Source organism: Pseudonaja textilis, chromosome 1 (genome assembly GCF_049901715.1).
Source record: "Pseudonaja textilis isolate UNSWEBS1 chromosome 1, rPseTex1.2, whole genome shotgun sequence".
NCBI lineage: Eukaryota > Metazoa > Chordata > Lepidosauria > Squamata > Elapidae > Pseudonaja > Pseudonaja textilis.
Genome location: NC_141990.1, coordinates 136,704,751 through 136,717,617, shown reverse-complemented (window position 1 = coordinate 136,717,617; position 12,867 = coordinate 136,704,751). Strand labels below are relative to the sequence as shown.

The 12,867-nt window shown below is 39.8% G+C and overlaps 1 long non-coding RNA gene across 1 annotated transcript; it reads left to right on the top strand.

The window, feature by feature from the left end:
• Positions 1 to 745: 745 nt before the first annotated feature.
• On the top strand, positions 746 to 3,734 carry LOC148127833 (uncharacterized). Its single transcript, XR_015740300.1, has 2 exons — positions 746 to 2,385; positions 2,452 to 3,734. It is a non-coding gene; the product is annotated as an uncharacterized LOC148127833 (long non-coding RNA).
• Positions 3,735 to 12,867: the final 9,133 nt, after the last annotated feature.

Here is a 12,867-nt window from a genome sequence, read left to right as displayed (position 1 = left end):
TAACAAATTCAGCAGGGTTTTCACCAAGGCCTGCACATGTATATACAATAATTTTGTTAAGTTTTTAAATTTATATGCGTAATGCTTGCCTTGTGCCTTTAGGCAGATAAGTGAGCTATGAATTATGGATGTAAACCAATGCCAGCCGAGTTTTGATGTAGAACTCTCAGCTTATTAAGCCAAGATAGAATATGTGTAAGACTTGCACCCTTGCATTCTCTCATTGTATTATCCTCTCTTTTTTCATTGTGAACCATAAGCAGTGCTTCATGGATTAATTAGCCATAATTTCTTATCATGTCCATACCTGGAAATTTTCCTTCCTAGTATCAGAAGAAGCCCCAATCTTAAAACAGACTTCCAACTAGAGGACAGAAGGAGCAGTGCGAGGACATATATGCAGCACAAGGCCTATGTACCTCTTGACTCAGTAATTCAAGATATATGTACATTCAAACCAAACCAGAATGCAGGACTGCCCAGTAACCTAATGGGAGACAATGCTGTTGTGTATAGTATTGCCCGTGTCTATGTATGCTTGTGACCATACCAACAGCAGCACTGAGTCGCTTTGTGGTATAAGGCCCTTTTTTGCTGTCTTCTTCATACTTCTATCTTGGAAGATTGAAACGTGACCTATCACACCGATTCCTTAACCAGGCACACCACCTTGGCATTAATATGTGCGCCATTTTTGATTTAGACCTTCCTTAAGGCCTAATTCTTTCTTTGTATAACATCCAGTAAATTCACTAGGAAAATAGGGGTGGGAGGCAGACTCTAAGAAGCTTTTATTCTTGACATCATTTTTAAAGATGTATTTAATAGGTGTTTCACAATTCAAACAACTTGAAATTGTAACTCAGCTATCACTGTTAATTGTGTGTGCATTCTACTGCTGAAAGTAAAGTGGCTCTACTCCACTCTACTTACTATGAGCCACATAGTAAGATTTTTAATATAAAAAATAAATAGTTTTATTTGTGGCATTGGAAGAGAACTTGGGTAGAAAGAGATTCTCTCATCAAACCTGGTTTGGTTGATTGCATGGCATGATTAACTCTTAATATATCTATTCCTAGGAATACAACTTGTAAATTTTTTTTTTTGCCTTTTCTGAGCAACATCATATCTGTTATTATGCTAATTTTGCTGGAGTTGTTCTGATTGTTTCCTTTCACAGATTCCACCTATGTATAATAGAAAGAAATATTTCTGAACAAATGTGAGTTTACCTTCCAGGGGCCCCAAGTCATGCTATCTAAACAGCAGACAATAGTTTTTAATGACACTGCAGTTGCTGCCAATTTCCTTAGATGGTTTTATGTTACCCAACAATATTGATTTGAGAATGCAGCTCTTGGTACTCACAGATCTCCTTAAGTTCAGAAATATGGTTAATGTATAACTCGAAATACTTGGCATAGCATTGTATTGATTTTTGCATATTAATCAGTTTGAACTAGCTAGTATCTTTAAATTGGGTGCTAGAATCTTCCTGGAGCTGCATTTGTTTTAATTCATATTGCAGTCCTTAGACAAGGAATTTTTTGTCTGTTTCTCTTTTGAATGTTTCTTCTAAATGATGAGCTGCAGCTGTGAAATGCTCAACTTGTAAGATTTCTCAGAAAACATGCTCACTTTGTACAGTATATGGAATATGGTATTCTTATATGGAATATGGTATTCTTAAATCAACTCAGTTGATTTAAATGTATGTCTAACTTTGATTAAGTTTGTGCAGATTAGCTAAAATAAATATTTGTATGTTTGTAGAAACTTGGATCCCTCAAAAAAATTAGGAGTTAAAAGGGCCTAAATTGGAAATATCACTGTCTTGGAAACTTAGAAATTTAGAAACCAGGGACTTAAGACCAGTCCTGGCAATGTTGATTTGAACTCATAAGGTTGTGCTATTTGGGGTGCAAGTCTTCTAAGCCTTGTTGAAAGTTGTTTAAGACAGGTGGAAACTCTCTATTTTTATATATCTTGTTGAATTTATAAGTTTATTGTGTAGATTTGAAATCCTCACCACTGCCATTTTGTGATGCTAATGTCAGGCGCAAATACCCAAGAGCATTTGTTGAGTTCAAAGCACAGAAGAGTTTATTACTGCTACCCATATACAAGAATCTAGTCAACTAATGATCAAAGCTAAATTGGAACTAGAAAAAGGATCAGTGTAATTCATGGTGGGAAGATGGTTGGAATTGGTTGGGGCAACATAATGACTCCAAACTGATGACACATTTAACTCCGCCTTCCAGCTCAACTTCCTGTTCTCCAACATCTAGGGGGGCAATTCGTGAATGAAGAATCTCAAAAGTGTTGACTTCAGGTATTGTTAAACTACATCTTGCAGTAGGTTCAGCTACCTTGACCAAAGTAATATCTAGAGATTTTATCTCATCATCTCTGAATGCACCCCATTTTCCATCTACTTAATGCTAGGAGGAAAATAAACAATTGTAGCAGTCAGTCTCTCAGTGAGCACATATAGTTTTTCTTCCCTCTCTCTTTGTGGGTGTTTGGATTTGACAATTTTATCACAAAATAATTTTATTAGATTTCAAAATTCTAGTAAACATTGCACATTTTATCACAGAACATAGCTTGAAGATGAAATGTTCCTATTGTGCAGTCAAGCTAATATATTGAAATATTCATACAGAAATCAACTAAATCAGTATGATTAAAATAAATTCAGTTATAGCCTGATGCATTATACAGAGGTGTCCAAGCTTGGCAACTTTAAGACTTGTGGATTTCAACTCCTGCATTAAATCAAGCTATTGCTTCTCACCACCCTTCTTTCTGATAATTATTCATATGCACAAATATGTGCATAGCACACATGTGCTGTGCAAGGAACTTTTATCCCCTTTCAGCCAGACTAGAACCAACTAGGAAATGAACTGGATACAGCTGTCCTGGCTGTTTATTAGATAGCAATAAAAAATACCTTGCCAAGTCACTGCAGAATTGCCTCTAAAGAAATATTAACAGAAGAGCTGGTGATTTCAGCTCATGAAAAGCCACTAGCAATCTCTATTTGGTGGCAGTAAAAGGTGCTGAGACTAATTCTCAGCCACATGTAGAGAGCCCAGAGTTTAGCCACCTCTGTTTTAGAAGAACTTATCCTCTGGATGGTTATTTTTTTACATAGACATAGTCCAGATAATACTGAGAAAAGGGCAATGTTGCAATACAGGATTCTCCATGAAGTGACCCTTGCTTCTTAGGGAAAATGGCTTGATCTACTTCATAATGTATCAGAGACCGAGTTCTTCGTTTCTTGCCACTGTCCCCATTTTTAAGTGGACAATCCTTTTTCTATTTTCCTTGTATTGTATGTATGGGTAAAGGAGGATCATGATTGTACCATCTAAATGATTGTGGAACTGGTTACCCCAGGGCTTGATCAAGAAGAGAAGATGGTAACCTCTATAAAAAAACCCAAACCAAACCAGGATCCATTTGTAGCAGATTCACCGCTCAAGTGAGGAACACCTATCCTAGCTTCCGAGTAAAATACTTCCTGCCACTGGAAAAGCAACAGTCCATACAGATCTCTCTACAATAGAGTGATGCACTTCAATAGTATTATTCATAATGGAATATTCAGATTTTACTGCACTTGGAATTAATGTTTTAACAATGGAGTTCTGTTTTAAAAAAAACAAACCAAAAGAATGATTATTTGCCTTTCTGTATAATAAAACAAAAAACAAAAACCAATTGTGTTACTCTTGCAACTTGACCACACATGGACCTGTTCTGTTCGAGTTGACATTGCAGCGGTCTACTTGGGGGGAAAATGCAATTAAAAAAAACCTGGACAGTAATTTTGTAGTGATTCACCATCGCGGCAAAGCTGAAAGCAATAAAAGACCCAATTGTAGACATATAAAATACAATATAACATAATGGCCGTTTTTAAGAGAGTGGATTGCTCGAAAGGAATGCTTTTCTTCATATAGTGTCAGACTGGGCCATTCTGCTTGTGCTAACAAAGATGATTGCAAGTAAGCCATGGCCCTGATAAAGTTGAGCTTTGCCAGTGGAGAGGAGAGATTTTCCAGGAGAAGTCAAGCTTGTCATTTGTAATGCCAACCTTCCTGGCACCAGACATCCTAGACTTGCCAATTTGCCATATGCTGTGCCCAACCTGGCATTTCATTAAAGCTAATGTTAAAGGTATCTTTATATAAGAGACCAATGAGCCATTTTCAGTTTCGTTTGTAGTTTTCTACTTGGTTGGGTAGTGCTCTGTTTGTTTTATAGTTGTTACACGGGTGCATATTCACTGGGATTTTAAGCTCTAAATAAAGCTACTGAGGGTTTCTGGATTGCAGCAAGGTAGTAATGTGAAAAGTAAATGACCCCTGCCAACTCTTCTTGTACTCCAAAAATCCCAGTTAGCAAAAGCAGCAAAACGGTACATCCCACAAGGGCAAGTCAGTGATCCTTCACTGGAGTTTTCCATAGAAATTTGCCTTGCGAATGCAAAGAGTTGTTAGAATTTGGCACTGAAACTGACAGTGAAGAAGGTCCTTCACTGAATTGAATAGATACATCAATTCTCCAGACATCGCAGAGGAGCCTCTTATTAAAGACAGCAAAGCATACCACAAAGTGAAGTCGGTGATTGTTTTTTTTTAGTGTTGCTCCAAGCAAGTGGAAAGGCACATTTATTTTTAAAAATGTCTTTTTGAAATATTGTGTTTTCAATTTGGAATAGGATTCTTTCTTTGCTTGTTCGGCTAACTTCTCTTTAGGTTTTCTGCTGGAAATTTTGGAGACTCATTTACTGTCCCCTCATCCCTGCTACATTTCTCCCAAAAGAGGTGATCATCTCTTCTATTTTAATCACATTCTGCCCCCAAATTATGCAGCAGCATTTTTCAAGTTTCCCCATTATAAATCATGTATCAAATTTCCCTTCAAACAAATCTTAAAGGGTCTCAGGTTGAATCTGGTTGCCCTTGACTTGACTCTTTGAACATAAACTCATATTAAATCATATTTTCTCTAAAATTCTTAATTCAAATGAAGGCTAATTTGGGCAGAAATAAGGTTGACAATTGACCTCTTGATGTTTTACTATGTGGTATATTCACACATGAATCAAATGCATGTTGAATTTTGCCATGACCTTATGGTTTGCTGCTTTAAGCAGAATATGAAAAACAATGTTTTGATGAGGGGAAAATTCCAGCAACTTAGAGTTTCTGATGGAATATCCTAGAGTTACTTAGGTACCCCAAAGGAAATTTAGAGTTACTTAGGTACCCCAAAGGAAATCTTAGGCTAATAGTTGAACATATTTTTTCTAGTTATAAAAAACTTGTAAAAATTTTAAAACATCAGATAAAACAATCTACCACTCCAGAATACACAAAGTAAACGTTCTATAGTTCCTTCTTACCCACTTTCCTAGTAAACAGAAGTTTTCTATAACCAGTGAATGAGGTTACATTTGTTGTGCTTTTTGGTGCGCATAGCAAACATTAGCTGCTACACTGGAATAAGTCTAACCATATATAGACAGGGTGGGATTCAATTTTTTTAACAACCAATTCTGTGGGCGTGGCTAGGTGGGCATTGCCATGTGACTGGGTGGGCATGGCTTTTTTTGCAGCAGCAGCAGCAGAAGACATACACACACACATGCCGCTTCAATTTTTTTTGCCTCCTGGGCCTCAGGGAAGCCTCCTGGGTGGCAAGACAGCGAGGGGGATCCTGGCACAGCTGATTATTGGAACAGCTGATCATCAGGAAGGGAAAAAATACCTTAAGGAGTGACTGGGTGGGGGAGAATGCAGTCAGAGATGTCGTTCATGCGCGATATGGACTGACTGGGAAGGGCGGGCAGAGAGGGGTGGGGACAGCCGGGGCACAATTTTCCAGTTTTCTGAACTGCGCAGAATCATAACAACCGGTTCTGTAGAACCAGTCCGAACCAGTAGAATCCCACCCCTGTATATATAGTCTGTATATAGACTTGAGCAATGAAACGACAGGCACCTCCTTCATAGCGCAATGTTCTCTTTGATCGGGTGTATGCATGCTTGCCTTCATAGTCTAGAGCAGGTGTGTCCAACCTTGGCAACTTTTAAGATTTGTGGACTTTCATCTCCCAGAATTCCCCAACCAGCAGTTGAAGTCCGCAAGTCCTACCGTTGCCAAGGTTGGGCATCCCTGCTCTAGAGGTTCTGAAGCCAAGAATATCTCCTAAATCCGTTGTCTTACTCCTATCAAGGAGGAGACAAATGAAAATTACATGTTTAGCTATTTTGGGCAGTGCCTACATCCTTGACTGAACAGGCAAGAGAAAAAGCTGGGGCTTTTGAAGCACTTAATTTAAGACAAGGCAAAAGAAGTATATAAAATCGTTCCATAACCATTTTAGTGTGATATCCAGGCTACAGTAAAAAAGAACCTAATCACCAACACAATCACTCGCTTGTGCTACAAAGGATAAAGGACAGTTTAGATAGCCAAGCCTGAAAAGATGCAATGAGATCATGATCAGATTATGTTTGCTCCAGAAAAGTGATAATCCCATCCCATATGTGCGCTTACACAACAAAGAAGCATCTTTTCTTCCATTTGCAGATTTGCAACCTGCAGATTGAATGCATATGCATATGCTTAGCAGGAAATGCTGGAATGGAGAAGCATAAGGTCTGCTGCATAAATTTTCTTGTGCTACAGCAGCTTTCTAGACATTCTCCAGATTGGACTATAAATTCTTCTTTTGAAGAAAACTAATGGAAAAAAATATGCAGATCTTCAGGCCAGTTGCCAACATCACTTCCTTGGATTAGATGTTCTAGTAAGTGGTTGCAAACCGACTCCAGCCCTTAGATGATATTGTTCTTAGGTCAGAGCTGTCAAACTCTTGACCTGCAGGCCAGATGCATCACGCACTGCCCATGCCCACACCTGGTTTAGCGAAGCGGGGGGGGGAATCACGATACACCATGACGCCATGAGTTTGACAGCCCTGTTCTAGATCCATTTCAAATCAATTCTGTATCCAGTTCTGGGCCAGAAACCACTTTCATTATTAAATGCAACCCTGATGTTTCTCAGAGCTGATGTTTCTAAGTCTGAAATTAGTTTTAATACTACCAAGAATTGTACCCTTCTGAAATAAGTTATTTCAGATGCATCCCCTGCCAATACACACATATACATGAATAATTAACTAGTTCTATGAAATCAGTTGTGGAAGAGATAACTGGCTGTCATCTGTGTGGTGATAATATCAACGGTTACCTCATCTTTCATCTAACCAGGTGATGCAATGGATGTTCTGAATTGACCCTGAGCAGGATGAGTTCACGAGAGACTTAAGCTACAGTAGAGCTTAACCCAGAAGGAAGTAATGTATGGTGCAGTTGTCCAGATGAGTTGCATTCCACTTTTGGGGAGAGTTTTGAGCTTTCAATGAGGGTTCCTCATTCCATTGGAAACACTGATAGCATCAGCGAAAAGAAGGACCTTACCAGTTCAAGCAAATATGCCACCTGCATCATAAGACATGCTGTGGTAAACTCTTTGTCGCACAAATGAGACTTAACCTTGAAGAAGATTAAGAAAATAGCAAGTCCAAAACAGAGCTGCTAGGTTTCAAGATTAGTTGGTATGTAGTTCTGAAACCTCAGTCCTGAAAGCTAATTGTAGACAGATCAAAAGAGCTTAATAGCATCTGTACTACAGATCTGATAAACGGAAAGTTAGAGAAAAAGAAGGATAAAAGAGTACTGAAATGGAGAAATGTAGAAAGAACCAACCAGATTTTTTAAAAGCAAAATCATAAATAGTGAGGACCAGTTTGGTGTAGTACTTAAGGCACCAGTCTAGAAATCAGGCGACTGTGAGTCCTAGTCCCATCTTCATCGTGAAAGTCGACTGGGTGACTTCAGGCCAGTCACTGTCTCTCAACCCAACCTTCCTCACAGGTTTGTTGTGGGGAAAATAGGAGGAGGGAGGAGGGTTAGGTATGTTTGCTGCCTTGAATTTATTACAAAGTAATCAAGGTAATATAAAAATCAAAATAAGTAAAATCCAGATATCTCTTTCTCCAAGTGAACCTGCCTAAACAAAACCTAACAGAACACCGAGACACACAAGCAGCAAAGCAGCGTTGTCTCAGATGCTCTTATGGATAAATTAATGGAGGTGAGAAAATTAATTATCTACTCATACCAATATCAAACAGCCTATTATGCCAGTGAAACTTCGAAATACGGAAAGAAAGCTATAATGATAGACATTTTGTAAAATCGGAAAGCATCAGAATGTTCACTGACTTTCTGGATTGCCTTTGAATCTCTTCAGAGGGACCTGATTTGATTTGAAAATCATTTTGAATTTGAAATTGGAATTGAATCAGCCTTTGAAAGTTTATAAAGGAATGGTCATTTAGTAATATAGGCTTTGATCGTTTTATTTTAAATGCCTGCATTACAATGGAATGTATGCTTTTGTGGAATTGTACTTGGTGTGCTATTGACATAATTATGTCCTTTTTCACCTTTTCACCATCTTATTCTTTTAAAAGACTTTGTAAACAGCACAAAGAATTCTGGTTATTAGATGTAATACAAGAGTAAATAAATTGTCATCCCCAAACTTTACTGACAATCGATATACAATGTATCTTGTAAAACTTCATTTTATCCAAATTTCTTCTCATCTGACATTGTTCCATTTTGCTTTATTTCATTTATTTTACTTTTATTTAACATTTAGCCTATCACAGAATTTATCATGTTTTTCTCAGCAGTCCAGAACGTCTAAATGTTAAAAGAAAAAAAAAATCAATGTTTTCCCACTGTATATGCTTCAAAGTGATTTTTGGGGTGGCACAGGGGAAAAATCTCACTGTTGTTTTGCATTTCAACTCAGAGTAATGTTTATTTGCTGGAGGCAAAGGAAGAACTGGTTAAAGAAAAAAGGGAAATGTCAAAAATGAATAATAAAATGATATATAAACAGAAGCAGATTTACTGTGATACGTTTCCTCCCAATAAACCTGATAATGTTTCCCAAATGTGTTCGTTGGACCCAGAGCCAAAATGACTGGTCAGGTTTTATGGGCTATTTTTAATTTGACTGCTTAAGAGACTTGACATCATCTTGGAGGAATTCCCTCCTACTGCATAGCTGTATCTAGTTATTTGTAGGGTAAAATTCATCTTAATATAGCTTCATATGAAACACATGTTAGCACCAAAGCAGACCTGGGTGGGTAAAACATCCAAGGCTTGCGAAAAGGCCATATATTTCTGTATGGAGGGGTGGGGAGGGTTTGTTTCCCCCTGTTTCCCCCACTCTGAGGAATATGTTTCTCTTTCAGGTCACCTCACCATTTGATATAGTAGACTCTAAGGTCTCTGCTCCGTAAACTTCCTTTGCCCTTTATGAAGTGAAATCAGGCTGCGCAGTGGGAATACAAACAGCCTAGGAAAGGAAAGCAAGGAGACGTTTTATTTTTACTTTCGCGGAATTCACAGAAACTGTCTGGCCTACTGCTGGGATTCCATCTTGACAAAATGATTTAGTGTTTTGCCCTTATACAAATAAGGGTACCTTTCTCCTTTGTTTTGTATCAGCATCAGGGCAGATGGTGGATTAGAGCTCAGAAAACTATACGTAGAGGAATGAACCCTAACTCCCATCTTCCCCAATCAGCATAGCCCATGGGAACACTTACACCTGGACCTGGACCTTCTATTTTTTGAAGGAAGGTTCCTTTGTTCGCTCCTAATAGCTTAGAACAGTGTTTCTCAAACTCGACAGCTTGAAGGAGTCTGGGCTTCAACAACCAGAATTCCCCAGCCAACCTTGCCAGTTGGAGGAATTCTGGAAGTTGGGAGTCCATGCATCTTCCAGTTGCCATGATTGAGGCACACCGCCTTAGAGTAGCTTGCAGAATGAGTATGATGACAGAAGGAGTATGATGAGTGCCCGAAGGGAAGCACTTCTGCTAGAGAGAAGCTCTGCCGCAACCTTTTTTTATCAGGGTGAATAGATATCACTGAAGCTCTACTGACTGAGTCTATCTGATTCGTCTTCAAGCGGAACTTAAAATTCTTTCAGGAGCACACAGAGTGGGAGCCCTTGTCAAGTTAAGCTGCCTTTCAGTGTTTGCCTAGACCAGGGGTGTCAAACTCGCCACCCACGGCTGGATGCGTCACACACTGGCATGCTCACCCCCATTTTAGTGAAGGGGGAAAAAGTCACAGTACATCACGTGACAACAATGTGATTCTGTGAGTTTCGCACCTCCGTGAGTTTCACAAGAGCCTAGACCAGGGGTGTCCAACCTTGGCAACTTTAAGACTTGTGGACTTCAACTCCCAGCTTTGCTGGCTGAGGAATTCTGGGAGTTGAAATCCACAAGTCTTAAAGTTGCCAAGGTTGGACACCCCTGGTCTAGGCTCTTGTTCCTTTTGGGCTCTCCAGAAATTGTCTTTCACGAGTTGAGTTCACATACCAAATAATTACATCTGTTTATTTTGGCTATCTCATTCACCCTTCCCCCCACCTCCGCCAAATAGGTTTCAGTCCTCTGACAGCTAGCACTACACATTTGTAATTACCACAAGGGTATTGCACCAATCAATTGCACCTGTATTGAGCAAAAACTTGAGATTTGAACACTAGGAATGGCAAAAAAAAAGGCTTTCTTGTGATGTTTTCTTATCTTTCAGTGTCAAAGCATAATGGGACAGACTTAATTATCTGTCTTTGTAGCAATATGCTTTCCTTCAAGATGGACCGATCTCAGCATAAAGCAGAACCATCTAGCTAGTATTTACAGCTCCCTCCCCCCCCCAAAAAGCCACCCCTTTTATAGCAAGCTTAACAGTCCAGGAAGACAGTGATTGGCTGTGCTGAAAAGGCTGCTTAATTCATAAGCATGAACACCATCTGCTTCCACATTGATGAATGGGGCAGGATCTTGAGAACCGATCTGATTTGGAGGCCCAGAAATCAACAGCACACGTTGTGTTCCCCAGTACTGGTTCTACCCCAATGACACCTAGATGTGGATTTCCCAGCGCTTCCCGTCAGATGCCCCAAGGAAGAATTTAGCAATAGTGGATTTGTCTCTGACAGGTGTCAGCCCTTTGATAAATACTCAGCCAAGAAAAAGGGGGAAACTTCCAATTTTTTAAGGTTAGCTCTTCCAGCTGTTGGGACTCATCTGACTGCTGGAAATCTGTGTGGGTACTCACAGGGACAAGAAGAAAAGCTCTCTGTCAGCTCTCTTGGTCTTAGAATAGAAATGGCACACCCAGCCCAGGAAGAGGGTGGGCAGCACACATTCAGAGTAATCTCTTGGCTCCTGTCCAAGGCCATCAGCTGCTAGCTGGCAAAGCAGATATGCTCTTCACCTGTTTTTGCAGCTGTCAGCATGTGACTGGAAGCCAGAGCTAGCTGGCTTCAGCTTCTGGCATCTCCTGATTAATGTTTGACATGATTCAGTCTTTGTCTAAACCCATTCATAACTTGTCCATGGTGACCCAGATAGTTGACATTGGGCAATGCCAAGAAGGCAGCTAATAGGCAGTCCTTCCTTTCTTTACAAGGGAGGCTTGTTTCCCTTGGCCCGGACAGAGAGAATATTGTCTACCAAAGGGAAGGGAACTCATCCTATAGATGTGTCTGTTTTCCAATGACAACCAAGTTTTTTAAACAATGATAAAATCTCATCACCGTCGCTCATTGAAAGGTCAGCTCAGCCCTACATGAAGGTTTGTGTAGGAAAAATCTCATTCAAGAACTTCTAAATAATGTCTTTGGTCTCCTTTCTTTGCTAATCAGATAGGCCCTAGCCTATAAAAGGTACATATTTAGGACCACTGGGTTACAGTTACATGTAATAGTGACATCCTTAGTTCACATTTCATTTCCATTACAAGCTTGCTAGTAAGCAGTGGTGGGCTGCTGCAGGTTCAGATTGGTTCTAGCAAACCTTTACGAACGACATCGGTTGGCTTCGCCCACCCACCCTTGCTGTATCCTGTCTTACATTTCCTTCTTTTGCAGCTCAGCTGATTCACATGGCAAAGTGGATTGCCACACCTCAGCTGTTCTATGGCTGGAGAAGTTCAAATAGGTGTTTATTGAATGCTGCATGCACTCGAGGTGTGCGCTCCTACAACCGGTTGTTAAACCAGTTGCAGCCCACCCTTGCTAGTAGGGCTTGGCCAAGCCAGGATTCCCACAGTTCTGTGCCATATTTGTAATATTATTACAGTGTGTATGTAAAATTGTTAGGCCCTCTCGCTTTAATTCCTTCACCTGTGTTGGGTGGATGGATCTGGGAACTAACCCACAAGGTTCTGTTGGTTGCTTCAAGGCAGTCAAAATTCCTACCTCCTTGGGAGGCAGTGTCTGGGATGGGAAAAGCTTGAGGATAATCTCTATAGATGAAAGGAACTTGTTCAAGTTTAGAACTTGCCCTACTATTTAAGCGGGATGGACAGTCCCACTTGCCTTCCATTTTCAAAGTTTTCAACTGGTTAACTTCTCTGGTGAGAACCATAAGAAGGAACTGATAAAAATACAAGGCATTACACTGTATAATAATGTATTTAAAAATGATCTTTCTTTTCTGAACACATACTAAACATAGCTTGCTTCTTGTTAGTGACTGCAGTGAGGACACAACCCAGCCAAAAGAAAGTAACTTTCAGTCCCACTGGTTTCAGCAATAGCAAGAGAACTTAGCCTTAATATACTGCCCCATAATATTTTACAGCAGTCTCTGGATGGTTTACAAGGTCAGCATATTGCCCCCCCTCCAAAATCTGACTCCTCATTTTGCCGATCTCAGAAGGATGG